The sequence below is a fragment of the Solanum pennellii genome, chromosome 1, assembly GCF_001406875.1.
Source record: "Solanum pennellii chromosome 1, SPENNV200".
Classification (NCBI taxonomy): domain Eukaryota; kingdom Viridiplantae; phylum Streptophyta; class Magnoliopsida; order Solanales; family Solanaceae; genus Solanum; species Solanum pennellii.
Genome location: NC_028637.1, coordinates 103,186,179 through 103,204,097, shown reverse-complemented (window position 1 = coordinate 103,204,097; position 17,919 = coordinate 103,186,179). Strand labels below are relative to the sequence as shown.

At 26.2% G+C, this 17,919-nt stretch overlaps 1 protein-coding gene and 1 pseudogene across 2 annotated transcripts in view; both read left to right on the top strand.

Annotated features, from left to right (window-relative positions):
• LOC107027773 (12S seed storage protein CRD-like) overlaps window positions 1-17,919 on the top strand; it is a 28,008-nt gene that overhangs the window by 2,339 nt on the left and 7,750 nt on the right. The gene's annotated exons all lie outside the window — the stretch shown is intronic.
• Window positions 6,215-8,248, top strand: LOC107006663 (annotated as a pseudogene). The gene is made up of 4 exons (XR_003579116.1): window positions 6,215-6,542; window positions 6,631-7,254; window positions 7,605-7,696; window positions 7,780-8,248. The product of XR_003579116.1 is annotated as a 13S globulin seed storage protein 2-like (transcript).

Sequence of the window (17,919 nt, the reverse complement as noted above, 5' to 3'; positions counted from 1 at the left end):
GGAGGGGGGGTAGGAGTTTAAAAATAAAAATTTGAAGTTGAAAATATTTTTAAAAAGCAGAATTAATTTTTTGGGGAGGGGGTGGGGTTGGGCTGGCCGGTGGGAGGAAGGTCAAGGATCAAGGTGAAAAAATAAAAATTTTGAAATTGAAAATATTTTTTTTCATTGATGTTTTTCCCAAAAAAAAAATGTAATTTGAAATTGGAGGAGAGTTATGGCAAATGTTTTCCTTAATTTTTGAAGGGAAGTCATTTTCCTTAATTTTGAAGAAAATGAGTTGATTTGGAAAACATTTTCCAAAACTTTTGTCGCAACCAAACACGGGAAAATTGGAAAACATTTTCCAGAAAATGTTTCCTTCATACCAAACACACTCTAAGAGGTTTGACCAAACAATACAAAATAAGCACATACCTGATCAATATTTGGGTTATAACATATAACAATAATTATTTTTTTAGACTACGGTTAATCTTACTTATACTTTTAATAATTACATATATTTTTATGGGCAACTTTCACATATAGCAAACAAAAAATTCATATTTATATGCTATAGCAAACTTTACATAATTGCGCTCCATAGCAAACATAAAACTGTATAATTCGCTATACATATACAATTGTATAATTCGCTGGCCTAAAATGTATAATTCGCTGGCCTAAATTGTATAATTCGCTGGCCTATTTCGCTGCAATTGTATAATTTGCTTTGCATACAGTTGAATCGAATTAAAATGTATGTATATTGCATAATTATAAGTGTATAGCAAGAAGATATATGTTTTTCTCGCTTTATACAAACAGAAACACAATATATACACTTCTGTTGTATAAAGCTAGAGAAAATTGTATTTCACTGCAATTGTATAATTCGCAATTGTATAATTCGTTGGCCTTTTTCTCTGCAATATTTGAAGTAAATGTTTGTAAATTGTATAATTAAGTGTATAACACGAAGATGTACATTTTTGCATGTGTATATACAATTTTCTCTCGCTTTATATAAAACAGAAACAGAATTATACACTTCTGTGTATAAAGCGAGAGAGGCGAGCGAGAATGGAGAGTGGCGAGCGAGATTTTTGGGAGAGAGAAGCTGGCAAATTTTAGCTAATGTTTGCTATGGAGCACAATTAAATCAAACCCTAGCTATTCCATTTAATTTAGGTTATTAGTTTGCTATTATATACAATTTTCCCTATTTTTATTAATTAAGAATTTTGTAGCATGTTTTAAGTTAGATATTTTTAGATACATAATTCTTTAAAAACTAGCCTAGATTAGAGCAATTGAATATCTAAACACATTATGTATCCCTCAATTAACATCCTCATTTTCTATCATCCTCCCTTCTCCCTTATCCGATTTATTTCATTAAGTTGTAAACTCTGAATTGAAAAAAGAGCAATTCAATTTTAAGGTTTGTAACTATCATTTAAGTCGTGTATATGATTTTTCTATAGCTTTCACTATATTATCTTCATTTAAGTCATGTATATGTTGTTCATTATTCTTTGTATAGAAATATTAATATTATATTATTATATTGTTATTATTATTATTATTAGTTTCAAAATATTAGGTATATTTGTCATATTTTATTATTTTTATTATTATTTTCAAAATATTAAGAATCTTATCACTAATTAAGAGTTTTCTGCAATATATAGTGGAAGATACACGTATTTTGGCTTTCAGATACATCAAATAGAGAGGGAGGCGAGTGAGATTTTTTATGTATACCAGTTACATGCGAATCATAATAGATCTGTGAATTCACTTGAATACAGTATGTGTAGAACAAATTACACATAATCTTGACCATATGATACATGTATCTCGAGATACATGTATCTAAACATATCTGAACACACATAAATCTGTAAAAATATATAATCTTATTAACTATATTATTTCTAAATAATTAACTTATAAATTAATGAAATTTATGTAAGTTTTGACCCTTTTTTTAAGTTAAGCTAAGTTGGATCTTTTTGAACTTAGAGGATCTTTAATAAAGACATGCTAACCAAACTGGGCCTGCCCCTTAACTAGAACTTGGGCCTAATCTTCAAAAATTATGTTCACAAATAATTGTTTTTATTTGGACAAAAATATCAACTGTTCGAATATTTCACGTGCTTTTACGAGTTTTTACACTACACGACAGTCCAATAAAAAGTAAAGTGTATAGTAAATACATAGCAATATCATGATAAATCTTTAATATGTACTAAATAAATCTATAATATGTATTATATATATACATATATATATATATATATATTATTACCGCTTTACAATATATTATTAATGCTTGATAAGAAATCAACATATTGCATTAAAATGATTGATAAATATATTATATATCTATAAAACTCTTATCGTATGTATTTATAAATTGTTCTCTTGATATGTATTAAAATTATATTATTAATATATTAAAATTGATCAAGTAACGTAGGTTCATGCAACTTTCCCTTTATTTAAAATGAAATTTGACCCAAAAAAATTGAATTTTTTTTACCGTCTAAATATTTCTTAACTATTTGTGTGACGATGTTATTTTATTATAAATCTTGCCAAAATTTTAGACTTTCAATACATATATTATAGTTCAGGTTTATTTTAGATAATTGTATTTAAATTTACATATATTTGACTATTGCTCTCCTCTCTCTCTGTATCTGAGATGTATCTAGTTTAATCAAATGAATCTAGAATCTTACTCGTCTCATTGTAAATATCTTGCTCGCCTTTTTGCTTCACTTGTTCACCTCTTTTAAATGTATGTGATAACAAAAACAAATATATTTCGACATATTTAACAATTAATATAAATTATTAATTAGTAAGATAATATATAATAATTTTAAAGAATAAGATAATATATAAATATGGTTATCTAATTAGGTAAATTTTCTTTTTTGATTACTTATTAAAAAAAAAAAAGTCGTCTTCTGCGGCCTCTAAGCATAGAATTTGTTAAATTGTCTATTCATGTTTACATCTTATTTTCCACTTCCTAGGAATGCACACTTTTCTCAATAGAGCAAGCTAGGCAAAATAAGAATTTGACATATATATACTTCCTCTCTTTGTTTTTATATTTCATCGTTATGATAAATAATTTCTCAAAACAAAAATATTTGTTATTTTATAAAATTAATACATAAATAATTATAATAAAAAAACTAAGTGAATAATTTGTGTTTGTTTGTCATAAAATAGAAACGAAGGGAGTATTTTTAAAAACACACTGTTAAACTGCTACGAATTTATCAAACCTAAGTATTATATTATAGCTGTAATGTAATGTATATATACCGTATGCATGGTTTCTGTGTAATGTATATAAATTAAAAATACGTGACTGTATATACTATATAGTACTATATGTAACTATAAGCCATCGATGTGGGAGAATCCCACAATTCCCCCAACATATAGAAACAATAATAAATTACCCAAAAAAAAACAAACAATACTGGTATATATAAAACAAAATTAAAAAGAAAAAAATATAACAAATATAAAAGAATGACAAAGCAAAACTTATACGCATGTCGAATTGATTTAGTATTCATGATAAAAAAAATGATTTTCGTGAAAATATTTTTGTTAGAATATTCATTATTATTATCTTCTTTGTCATTGTAAAAAGAACTCGATGCCTCTTCTTCTCCCTCTGAATCAAACTTTTCCTTGCCATAATAGTTGAATTTTTATTAGTATTTATGATACAAGTCGAATCTTAGATGTAAAAATAAAAGAAGGTGGACCCCTTTTTCTGTTGAAAGAAATGAAATTATCGTAAATATACACATTAATTAACCAAAAAAAATCTACCACAATTTAGAGCATCAATACGAGAATTTGTTAATATCTTTGATATATTATCTTTTTCCAACTGAAATTGTTATAAATCAAATCATCATGAACCACGCTTTTAAAGAAAAATTTATACTTGATACATTTCTCCTGCATACCTAATTAGTGTATTAGCACGCATATAGCCCCGTTTGGTCATAGATTTATCAAATAAAATTCAAGAAATTTTTTTTTGGCAAATAGTGTTTGTTCATACAACTTGTCATTATTTGACTAATAACTCAAATTCTCAAATACTAAAAAAAAAACTAGGTCAATCTCAATATTTGAAAACTTTTAACAATTCAAATTCTACGCCAAAGTTTAATCTTTTACAAGAACACCTTCTATTATAGTTGTTTGCGTTGATTTTTTACATAATAACGTGAACATTGAAGTAGTGATGGAATATTTAGTAAATATGAAAGTGATGATATAATTGTTGATGAAAATAATAACAATCCGCTTAAGATAACAAAGTCATGTGCTATGCAATACAGACATATTGATAGCTTGATAGTTTTTAAAACTTATGGTATACATCATATTTCTTAAAAAAGTGAAATATATTTTTCAAATAGTATGATTAAACACATGATGAAATTTTATCCAAATAATATTTATCAAAAATATTTAAAAATTTATGACCAAATGCTAGCTTAGTATCATGTTAAAAATTTATAACGATAAAAATGATGTCATTCATGTAAGGAAGAAAAGAGAAGACAGAGGTAAAATGGTTAGGAAAAAAATTGAAAAAATGAAGAGAGAAGATAAAGGCAAAATTTGTTAGGAAAAGATTAAAAAATTACACATGATGTATTCTTGCACAGGATCTAGCAAGCGCGTGCACACGACTCTAATATGTGTGACTGATTTTGTACGTTAGAAGGTGATATTAGTTACACTTTTAACAAAAACAAGCGTGTAATAGATCTCTATAATACTTTAAGCGTGTAAATGACTTTTGGGTTCAAATTTACGAAAATAATTTATATTTATTTCTTTAAAAATAATAAATTATCCAAAAAATAAATAATAGTAGTATATATAAAAAAAATTAATAAGAGAAATATCACAAATATATAAGAATGAGACAAAGCAAAACGTATTCGGCACGTTGAGTTGATTTAGACACAAAAAGAGCAGGACAATTAGGCATATAGGGGGCGGAACGAGCAACCCCTAAGCAACTTTTCTGTCTTACAAATTAATTTAATGGTCTATTTGATACGAAAAAATATATTTTTCGTGTAAATATTTTTATTAGAGTATTCATCATTATTGTCTTTTTTGTTACTGCAAAAAGAAGTCGATAAAATCCACCACAATTTATAGCATTAATATGTGTACAATCAAAATTGTGCAATACATGATTTTTTTGACGTAAATTAAACTAGCATGAACCATACAAACTCATACAAATAAAATATAAAGAAATATGATTTTATTCATCAAAATAGTGGGTACAATTCTATTGATCCCTTGATTCTAATCTCCTAATATTTATCCATAATTTCATGATTCGAGGGTCGTTAATGACATATTTCTCGAACTAGGATGATTTAGATTTGATCTCATTATATGAATAATCCATCAATTTGCGAAGTATTCAAGATCTTGATCTCTACATTGAATTTCTGAGATGTTTTTAAAGAGAATTTAGTACCTTTTATATAGACATAAATTAGGATTTAGGATTGAATATCCTCAAAATTCTAATTTGAGTTAAACACACTTTGTAGAGTCTCAACTCAAATTAAATCGCATCTTGTGAATCCCACAAAATTTCAATGTCTACGGATGCTTTTAAAGAAATTTGTTATAATTTTACATTGTAGCCACACACCTAATTAGTATATTAGCATATAAATTTGTTATAATTTACATTGTAGCCACACACCTAATTAGTATATATTTAGGCATTAATTATTATCATAGGTTAGTTATAGTTTTACTCTTAACTTTAATAATTATCCAACTCTCCAAGTATAATAAATGTATTTTCTGATTTGGAAAAGTATGCATTACAACTTAGTAGTACTAGATATTTTCTAGAATTAAATAAGGGCATATTAAGAAAAAAAATCACTATTTTTTCTTGATTTGTTAAAATAGACAAGTAAATAAGGATAGAAAATATGGACAAGGGACAGGAAAAATATAATTTGATTCGACATAAATTAGAAATAAAATAATAATAAATTAAAGTATCAAAATAAAATTAAAGGAACATATATATTTGGTCTTATATGACCACTCAACTTTTTAAAAAGATATGACAATTATTTTTTCTTTAATTTATTACAAAATAGAAAAAAATTGCTTAGAAGTTAAAAGATGAATAATTGATTGACTCATTACTTCCAAGCCCTAATACATGCAGCCTATATTATATAAATAGAAGGATACAGCTGAAGAATGTAAGAGCATAGAATAATAATATTTACCTACAATAAATATATCGATGGATTTAATATTGTCATCGAAAAAGGCCGATGAAGCAATAGTGGAAGTTGAAGGAGTTGGTGGATACTACACATGGTCAAGTAGCCAATTTCCCGTTCTAAGCCAGAAAAAGGTAGCTGCTGGATTATTACTTCTTCAGCCTCGTGGCTTTGCTCAACCTCACTATGCCGATTCCTCTAAAATTGCTTATGTTTGTGAAGGTACGTAGAAAGTTCATAATACTAACAGATATAAAAAAAAAGTCTTTTTTAAAGCGACTAAGAGTATTTGTATAATAAATTTTCACAGGTGAATGCATTGCTGGACTGATCTCACCAGAAGATTCAAAAGAAGAAGTTGTAAAAATACAAAAAGGGGATACCCTACCAGTTAAAGTGGGAACAGTGTCATGGTGGTACAATGGTTGCGACTCTGAACTCAAAATAATTTTCTTGGGACAATCATCTGAGGACTATACACCAGGGGAATTCTGTTATTTCTTATTAACTGGAGCTGCTGGTATGCTAAACGGATTCCCTAATGAATCAATTGCTAAATCTTTTCACATGACCGAAACTGAATCTGAAAAACTCATGAAAGATCAAAGTAGTTTAAATCGTAAATGAAGGTATACAAATTCCAAATGCATCCGGCAGTGCGAAACGCAAGTTGGTTTACAACTTGGATGATGCAAAACCTTGTGTTGAGGTTAAAAACGGTGGAGTTTTATCTTTGGTAAGTAGTATGAATATAGCGTTGCTTGGAGAGATTGGATTCAGCGCGAATCGCGTAGTTTTGGAACGTGGTGCTGTACTTGGTCCAGTTTTTACAGCAGATTCGTCCGTTCAATTGAGTTATGTTACAAAAGGAAGTGGACGTGTTGTAATTGTGGGAGTGTTTGGTAAGGTTGTGTTGGATGCTAAAGTGGAAGAAGTATTAGATTTCTGAACTCACACACGCACAGAAAGACAGAGGAACAGAAGAAGAAGAAGTAGAAAGAAAGAAGAAACGTAGAGATAGTTTTGCAGGGAGAATTTGGAAGTAATCTTTCTTCCTTTTTCTTATTTATTCATCTTGTTTACATCTATGCTGTATTATCTATATATATAGAGAATCAAAAACTAACCACAAACTAACTCTTCAACTAACTATAACTAACACTAACAGAAAAATGGAAAATGTGTGACAACCATGTGATTCTAACTAACACATGTGACTCCAACTACTATTTGAACTAACCAATCATAAAACTACACATCATCATATCTATATTTCAATAAGAAGGTGAAATGTTTTTTGTACCAAAATTCTTTCCATTTGTTGTGGAAGCTGATGAAGGAGGAATGGAATTCTTCTCCTTGAAAACATCGTCAAAGTAAGTATTTCTAACAACTTATGCAAAGACGTTAAATAGTGTATATAGTAAGTACTAATGAATGTTTTACTATATATTTGCAGGCAAGTATATGGAGAATTATCAGGTGGGAAAAACTCAATTTGGGAAGCAGCGTCTCCATCAATTTTAGAGGCCTCTCTAAATACGACTCCAGATTTGACAAAGTATTTCAAGTCCAAGATTGCTAAGGGTTCACTGATTGCCCCACCTTCAAATGGTTAAGTAATTAATTACTTATTTGAAATAAGATTGATCGATGATCAATAGGATTATATGGGAGCTTTTGACGTTAAGCTTATATGATGTTGTGTTTCAATTATATATGTATGCCTTTTTTAATTCAGAATAAAAAGAAAATGAATTTGGTCTGTAAACGAGGCAGTATAAAGGCATACTGTACCTCAGAAACAGTGGCGGAGCCACCTTGTTCTCAGGTCCATCCAAACTCCCTTCGTTGGAATATTAGTATTATTTATACGTGGTTAAAATAATTTTTTAGATATATATAGTAGATGTTGAGCCTCCTTTATTACTTCGTGTATCTATTTATTCATATTTTGAACCTCTTAATTGAAAATCTCGACTTCACTGAGAAACTATAAATGGAAATGAAACTGCATTTGTCACTTGCAATTGACCAGCATAAGACGGCTGCATAAACTAGCAAACGTTACATTAATTTTCTGTTAAAATTTGGGCATCTGCTTACTCCTTAAGGCATATAAAAGGAAATATACACCAGAAGTGAATTGCTTATATCTTTTCCGAATATATACTAACAATATCTCTTTGATATAAAAATGATTCTTCACGCCTCAAAATAATCTTCTTCTTCAATTATATGCTTACCAACCATTAAACAGGACTAATGTATAAAATTAATAAATTCTTAATTTTTATTCTATTCACAAATAATAAAATTAATACATAAATAATCAACAAAAATAGGTCCTAAAAAATAGGAAAAGTTAAATAAAAAGAAGAAGAAAAAACATTAAAGCATTATTGAGTTAGATGGGACGGAAAAGAACAGGTGCATGGGCGCAACGTGCTAAAATTTACATATATTGTAAATATCTTGCTCGCCTTTTTGCTTCACCTGCTCACCTCTTTTTAAATGTATGTGGTAACAAAAACAAATATATTTCGATATATTTAAAATTTATATAAATTATTAACTAGTAAGCTAATAAATAATAATTTTAAAAAATAAGTTGATATATAAGTATCGTTATCTAATTAGGTAAATTTTCTTTTTTGATTATTTCAAAAAAAAAAAAAAGGTCGTCTTCTGCGGCCTCCAAGCATAGAATTTGTTAAATTGTCTATTCATGTTTACATCTTATTTTCCACTTCCTAGGAATGCACACTTTTCTCAATAGAGCAAGCTAGGCAAAATAAGAATTTGACATATATATACTTCCTCTCTTTGTTTTTATATTTCATCGTTATGATAAATAATTTCTCAAAACAAAAATATTTGTTATTTTATAAAATTAATACATAAATAATTATAATAAAAAAACTAAGTGAATAATTTGTGTTTGTTTGTCATAAAATAGAAACGAAGGGAGTATTTTTAAAAACACACTGTTAAACTGCTACGAATTTATCAAACCTAAGTATTATATTATAGCTGTAATGTAATGTATATATACCGTATGCATGGTTTCTGTGTAATGTATATAAATTAAAAATACGTGACTGTATATACTATATAGTACTATATGTAACTATAAGCCATCGATGTGGGAGAATCCCACAATTCCCCCAACATATAGAAACAATAATAAATTACCCAAAAAAAAACAAACAATACTGGTATATATAAAACAAAATTAAAAAGAAAAAAATATAACAAATATAAAAGAATGACANTTCCCCCCCCCCCCCAAAAAAAAACAGCTAGTATATTCATAATAAATTATACAAACTAGACTGGCTTGCCTCTTAACTAGCGCTTGCCCTAGTTTATATAGTACACGGCACACATTCATTCGAAAATTTAGGATTCTTTAATTAATAGGCATTCCATTCAACAATTTTGGTTTTGAAAATCCAAAAATATTTATTTATATAGAGTATCTTGTTGAGCTAGTAGTACCACAATTTATTGTTGTAATATATTTGGCCAACATTTCCTTTTGCATTTTAACGTCAATTTAATTTTGAAGGTTTTTATAGCATAAAAAGAAAAAAAAAAAGAACACTCTAAAATCACTGTTTCCATGTGGTAGACACTCGAGAAAACAAAAAATAGTCTCACAAATGTCAAAGAAGAAAAGTCAAATCGGACCACAAATGTAGCTTCTAATTTATTTCTTTTTTAAAAAAATCAAATATACTAACGCCTGGTTAGACGAGCTACATAAACTTATGTTATTTCATCATTTTCATTTTAGATTTGTTTAGTCTCATTTTATGCGAAATTGTTTAATGTGATGCGAAACTTAGAAGAGATAAAAGATAATTTTTAAATTTTGTAATTTTAAATGAAAGACGAAAATTTAAGTGGCTGTAAATCTTTTGTTAATAGTAAAATAGATATTTTAAAGTTAAATTGTTATTTGATATAGGAATGTGTCATTTTTTTTTATCGGTTAAAAATTAAAGGAAGTCATATAAATTAAGAGAAGGGAAGGTGGGTAGTTTTCTTTCTGTCTCTAATTATTTGTCAACTTTTGAATTGACATATATTAATAAATGACCATTTTATCAGTATTATTATAAAGGAGATGAATTAAAATTTTTAATTTTTTTATCAAATTCTATCTTTTTAAAATTAATTAATTAAGAACATAATAAATTAAAAAATTATTTTTTTTAATTTATTAAATTAGACAAATAACTAAGGAATATTGAAAAATAATTAGGGAAAGAGGGAAGGAATAATATTTTAGAAAAAAAAAGAAACACATCAAATATTTATGATCTAAAACCATGTTTAAATATTTATGTGGTTAGATTCATTTTATTTTTAAAATCAAATGAGACGAGGGGTATGAAAATTAAAAAAATTTACTATTAGTGCATACGTGTCCTTCAAGAATATTAGTGCTTCTTGGTATTGATGACATTGAATTATTTGTCATTCCAAAAGCACTTTGAACTCTTCAAATTTGATAATAACGTGTCGCATTGTAAAGCTTATTTAGCCGCTTACGTGTACACAATATAAAGCTCCTTTTCTAATAAATAATAAACTACAAAAATAATTTTTTGATGCCACATGTCATGTTGCCTCCCTCTGTATTAATTTATTTCTTTAATTTCAACTTGAAATAATTTTTTTTTTAAATTAATGTAAGTAACTTCATATATTTATCATTACTTCAAAAATATTATAAATACAATAATTAATAATTCACAAATATTAAAAATTATAATAATTAATAACTTAAAATACTTCTACAAGTTACAATCAAAGAATAATTCGATTCATTTTCAGAATTTCACATGTCATGCAAATTAAAATAAAAAAATGTAATAGAAATTTGCTGTACTTCATAGACAACTCGTGGCAATTTCTAAGATAATATAGACTCTAAGCTCGGCCCTCATCCAAATTAACACTTCGTTCAAAGATAAGTATATATGTTTATGATTAGTTTACTTTCAAATTTAAATTGATACGAATCTAGCTTATAATTATATATTTGATATATAATTACATATTTGATACATAATTTATATAGTGAACGAAGAAATGATATATTCACGAGTTCTAATTTGAGATCGTTATAATTTTAGAAACTTTTGGGAAAATGTAATTAATATTCAAATTAATGAAGTTTCTGTATTTCATATAATATTATAATGGTAATACAAAACTTTTATCTTTAATATAAAATAAGATCATATACATGTAATTTTTTAAAATTTACTGGATATATTATTATAGAGGTGTACGTGATCGGGTGGTTGGGTTTTTTTAAATATCAAATCAAATTATTCGTGTAAATTTTTTAATTTATAAATTAAATTAAACAAATAAAATTCGGATTTTTTTAACCTCGGGTTGGTTCGGGTTTTTCAAATATCAAACCAAATAATTGTGTCGATTTTTTAAATTTATAAATCAAACCAAACTATAAACTTCGGCTTTTTCTATATTTTAAGATTTTTCCGGTTAAGACTGCATACAAACATATAATTAACTTGTACTCCAAATATTTCTTTGGTTCAATCAAAATATAATTATCTAAAGTGTTTCTTAATAAATATTACAAAATATGAGATGAGTATTAACGACACAAAATTATTCAATAAAAATTAATAATGAAATCATCATATAAAATAAATATTGGAAAATCATAATGAAAATAATCATAATTTAAAAGTACTAAACCATACTAAAATAAGTTTAATAAGTATTAGTTATATTACAAAATATTTAAGGAAAATAAAAATTAGATTATGTATTATAATTGACTAAACCAACATAACATTAAACTAAAGAACAAATATTTAATATTATTGTCATTCTTGAATTGATTTTTTTTTTGCATTAGTATTAATTTGATTTTGACTTAAATTTTATTGTAATTATCAACATTGATGAACCATAATCTTTATTGGACCATTCCGAATTCTGAATTTTAAACTTGAGATAATATATCAAACAATAAAAATTATGAAATAGTATAAGAAATATTTTTAAATGATGTCAAAGTCAATATTTTATGTATAAAATAAAATTTTAAATTAGATATTTTGATCTCCCAGATGAGTTTTTTCAGTTGAAATCAAATCAATTCAAATATAATCGAATTTTTTTTCAAACCAAATCAAATCAAATCACTAGTCAATTTTTTTTTATTTGAACCATTTGATTCAATCTTCGATTTGATTTTATAGACCCCTATATTATTGTTAGAATATGATGAGAACGAATAGATTAATATATTATTCCTTCCTCATTCATATAATGTATATTGCATTCGATAATTACAAACACAATAATTAGGAGTAATATATTTTTTTTTATCGTTCTAGCTGTTGTTTGCCTGGCAGACCCACATTTTAATCAATCGGAATAGGTGAATACTAACAAAACGGTTAAAAAAAAAAAACTTCCTAAATATGGTTATAGTATAAGAATATTATTTTATCCGATAAGATAAGTGTGACTATAAAAAATAAATAAAAATTTCTCAAAATAAGTGCTTATTATATAGAGGTTTATTTTTCTAACTATATTAGTGTACTTCAATTTTTAAGAACTTCTTCCGTTCATTTTTAATTATTATAATTTTATTTATAAAATAAAATAATAAAAAATTTGCTTAATAATTTATGACAGTACTGTTTTGTCATATGTTAAAAGAAAAATAAAATATTTATCTAAATATACATAATTTAATAAAGTCAGGGCACGAACTTCGCGTTAGCGGAGGTAGAGAGTCATTATTTTTAAAACCACGTTATGCCAAGACTTATATTACTCCTAATTAATAATATCAAAGATATCTAACAAAAAATCGATATTAGCTGTCATGTTTTTATTTTAAGAATATAAAATTTTATTACTTCTTATACTTTGTGTAAAGTAAATCAATTAATTTTTTTTACAAAAATATTATTCCGTATGTGCACAACATGTTGTACGTATCAATTAATTTAATAATTTTCTATGCTTGAAAATAACATCGACGGTGAAGTCGATATATTTGAACTATTTTACTTTATCCGAAGATATATTTGTTTTAGGTTTTCTTGAATACAAGCTTATAAAAGCTCTTTATGTGTGTATCATTGTGTGTGTATATGAATGTTATTCTTCCTAAGAATAAAATAAAAATGAATTTCCTACGAACCCAATTGCTGGTTCATGTTTACATTTTGTTAAAAGTTTCTTTGAAAAGGGTTTGATATACCCCTCAATTTTGTCATTTGGAGCTGATATAATCTCGTCATAAAAATGGCTCATATATGCCTTTACCGTTATACAAACGGCTCACATATATCCTTGCCATTACAAAATGACTCACATATACCCTTAATTTAACGGAAGTTAAAAATTAGTTTAAAATTTATATTTGTTACTTTTAATTTTTTTAAAAAAATTATTTAGGGGTATATATGATTCTTCTATCAAAGTTTAAGGTATATTTTAATTTTTTTCATACATAAATTATTTTTTGACTTCTTTTATTATAATTATTTGAGCCTCTTAATTCTTATTTTGTTTTTTTCTTTCATTCCTTAGTTTAAAGAAAAAAAATTAAACTATTTTTTTTGTGTGTATTGTAATTTAATTTCGTATTCGAAGGAAAAATTTGGTCATCTACAATAAGTTTTACAAGAATATTAGTGAAACATAAATAAATTTGATTATCAAAATAATAATTATAAATTAGTCATTGAAATAAAAGAAAGTCAAAAAAAAAATGTTTGACGAGGATTAAATTTACGACAAAAAAAAACATAAAACTAAAAAATAATTAAAATGGAGCAATATAATGAAGAAGATGAATGAGGAAGATGACTGGGGAATATGTGGGGGTTTGCATTTTTCTTTAAATTTGGCAAGTGTTTTATTTAATTTTTAGGGATAAAAAGACCACATGTCATTATTAATTGGTTACTTTGTCATGTATCTTAATTCTTATTTTTTCTCTTTAATATAGTAGACTTTTAATGAGTTGGCATGATATAATTGGGCATCCAATCCACGTGGACGCGCTTGATTAACACACTTGAAGTCAACATGTGCTATTGAAAAAAAAATTCAAAAAATGGCACAATGTAATCTGACATGAGGTGTCTAAAATGAACAAAGTCTTATTAAATTGTCTAAGTGAAAATTGCTGTCAAGTTTAGAGGGGCAACAATTGTTTTTTTTTTTTGTGGTTGTCTAGTGGTGCAATAATTGTATATAGGATCTATACGATAATAGACAGGATTAGGGGTGTAAAAAATGAACCAAAGTATAGGCTAGGGGTGTCCAAAATCGAATATCAAATCACATTGAGTCAAATCAAGAAAAATCCGACTAGTGGTTTGGTTTGATTTTATTTAGTATTGAAAAAAAATTTGATTATATTTGGGTTGGTTTGGTTTTAACTAAAAAAACAACTCGAGACCAGACCAACCCGACATTATATATGTAATTTTAAAATTTTATTTTATACATAAATATATTTACTTTGATATAATTTTAAAATATTTCTTATATATTTCATAATTTTTATCTTTTAATATATTATTTCAAGTTTAAAACTTGAAATTCAGGATGATCCAATAGAGATTATAGTTCATAAATGTTGATAATTATAACAAAACATAAATCAAAATCAAATTAATACTACTGCAAAAAGAAAATCAAATCAACACTAAGAATGACAACAATATTGAATATTTGTTCTTTAGTTTTACATTTGTTTAGACACATAAAATATATAATCTAATTTTAATTTTTCTTAAATATTTACTAATTTAACTAATATTTATTAAACTTATTTTAGCATGATTTAGTACTTTAAGTTATGATTATTTTCGTTATGACTTTACAATACTTATTTTATATGATGATTTCATTATTATTTTTTATTGAATATTTTTGTGTTATCAGTACTTATCTCATATTTTATTTTTTGTTTTTTTTTAAAGATACACCTTAATTGTATTTTGGTTGGACTAAAGAAATATTTGGAACACAAGTTAATTATATGTTTGCATGCAAACTTTACCAAAAAAATCCAAGGTCTATTAGTTTGGTTTGATTTATAAATTTAAAAATTTGACACAATGGTTCGGTATTTGAAAAACCCGAACCAACCCAATGTTGAAAAACTCGAAAAAATCGAATTTTATCAATTTGATTTGGTTTATAAACTTAAAAATTTTTCACAAATGATTTGGTTTGATATTTGAAAATTTTGAATCAACCCGGTCATGTACACCCCTAGTATAGGTAATCTGTCCAACTTATCCAGATTTTAACGCTTGGGCTCAATGTAATTTTAATTAGGTTCAATATCAGCTCATCAAACTATAGCCTATTTTAAGAGAATTCTCAATTGAGCCCAATTTATTCTTCAGTTTCCACTTGTTTTAAAAAATTTTATTTTCATATAATGTATATTCTTAATTTTTATATTGAAGGTATATATTACAATCTATTTTATATTTTTGAGGATTTATATATCCATTTATAATTTCTTTATTTAAATTTTCTTGAGTTAAAATTCAAATTGTGATTATAAAGTTGAATAATAGTACGTTACTAAAATTACTGAGATTAAACGGCTCAAATTGGATGGATCATGACTTAACCCAAATTTTAACCTATTTGAACCCAAAATAAACTACACTTTTTGATCAGGATATATTATTTTATGAATGTTATTTGTTGTGAAATGATATACTATTTAGTCTACGTGACTGTATGTCTTATGTATCACTATAAGCGATAGCCAGCCATTGATGTGGGAGGATCCCACAATTTCCCCAACCTATAGTAACAATAAAAGGAAAAGGTATAAATTCATTCTTTGTTTTGTAGTGAAAATTTAGTTACATGTTTAAACTGTTATCATAATTTATTACACACTTATTCTTAATAAAAGTGTAATTAATATCATCTTAAAATTGACGTAGAAAAAAAATTAAATTAAAATGTAAATTAGGCGCATTTGAGTCAAAATAAAGTCAACAAAAATATTTTTTTTCTCCCCCACCCCCCTATTGCATGCTCGTCTCTCATTCTCTTTTAGACTTCTTCTTCATTTTCTTTTTTTATCTAAACTCTACAATTTCTCACTCAATATTATCATTACTTTAGAATTCTCCATTAATTTGACTCATACTTAATTCAGCAAAGTGATTCACAAAAAAAAGATAATTTTTTAATCTAAATTTTACACAATCCATTAGCATCAAAAGAACATTAAAGAGCGAAACCCTAAATTCCGAAATATTTATCACCAAGAAAATTCAATTGTTCCCCACCCCCACTTATCAAGATTATCAAGTATACAGAGCGCTGCAAATTTGATAGATTTATACATACTAAAATATTTATTTCAAGTTTCACAATCCATTACCATCAAAGCACTACTAACTAAAAAGATAATTCAAAATAAACCATTACCAATTAAAGTTCATTTAACCCATATTTTAAAAATCCGAAAGAAAGAAAGGTGTTTAAATAGTTTAAGAAGCTGAGAAATATAAGTTTTGGGTTCCAAATTAATGTCAATGACGATGAAAAGTGGGACAAAGTCGTATTGAATAATAACTTTGATTTAATTTGTTATCCATGTCCCTCATTTCTTCCCAAATTTTCTAAGCATCTCTGTTACTCCGTCGATCTTATTTGTTGCAATAGTTTGTTTAATATGTTTTACAATCAGAAGAAAGGATTGAAAATGTGTCATTCAGGTAAGAAAGAAGAGAAAAAAATAACGATAAAAATGGTGTCATTCATGTAAGGAAGAAGAGAAAAGATAGAGGTAAAATGATTAGGAAAAAAATTAAAAAAAAATAAAGAGAGAAGATAAAAGTAAAATTTGTTAAGAAACAAGTGAAAAAATTTAAAAATTACAGGTGTATTCTTGCACAGGATCTAGCAGGCGCGTGCACACAACTCTAATATGTGTGACTGGTTTTGTACGTTAGATGGTAGTATTAGTTACACTTTTAACAAGAACAAGTGTATAATAAGTCGTTATAATACTTTAAGCATGTAAATGACTTTTTAGTACAAATTTACGAAGATAATTTATATTTTTTCACCTAAAAATAATAAATTATCAAAAAAATTAATAATACTTGTATATTAAAATAAAATTAAAAAGAGAAATATCACAAATATATAAGAATGAGACAAAGCAAAACGTATACGGCACGTTGAATTGATTTAGACACAAAAAGAGCAGGACAATTAGGCATATAGGGGGCGGAACGAGCAACCCCTAAGCAACTTTTCTATCTTACAAATTAATTTAATGGTCTATTTGGTAAGAAAAAATATATATTTTTCGTGTAAATATTTTTCTTAGAGCATTCATTATTATTGCCCTTTTTGTTATTGCAAAAAGAAGTCGATAAAATCCACCACAATTTATAGCATTAATATGTATACAATCAAAATTGTGCAATATATGATTTTTTCGACGTGAAATTATTTGTTATAAATCAAACTAGCATGAGCTATGTTATTTGTAATAAATTTTAAACATATGAAAAATAAATAAATC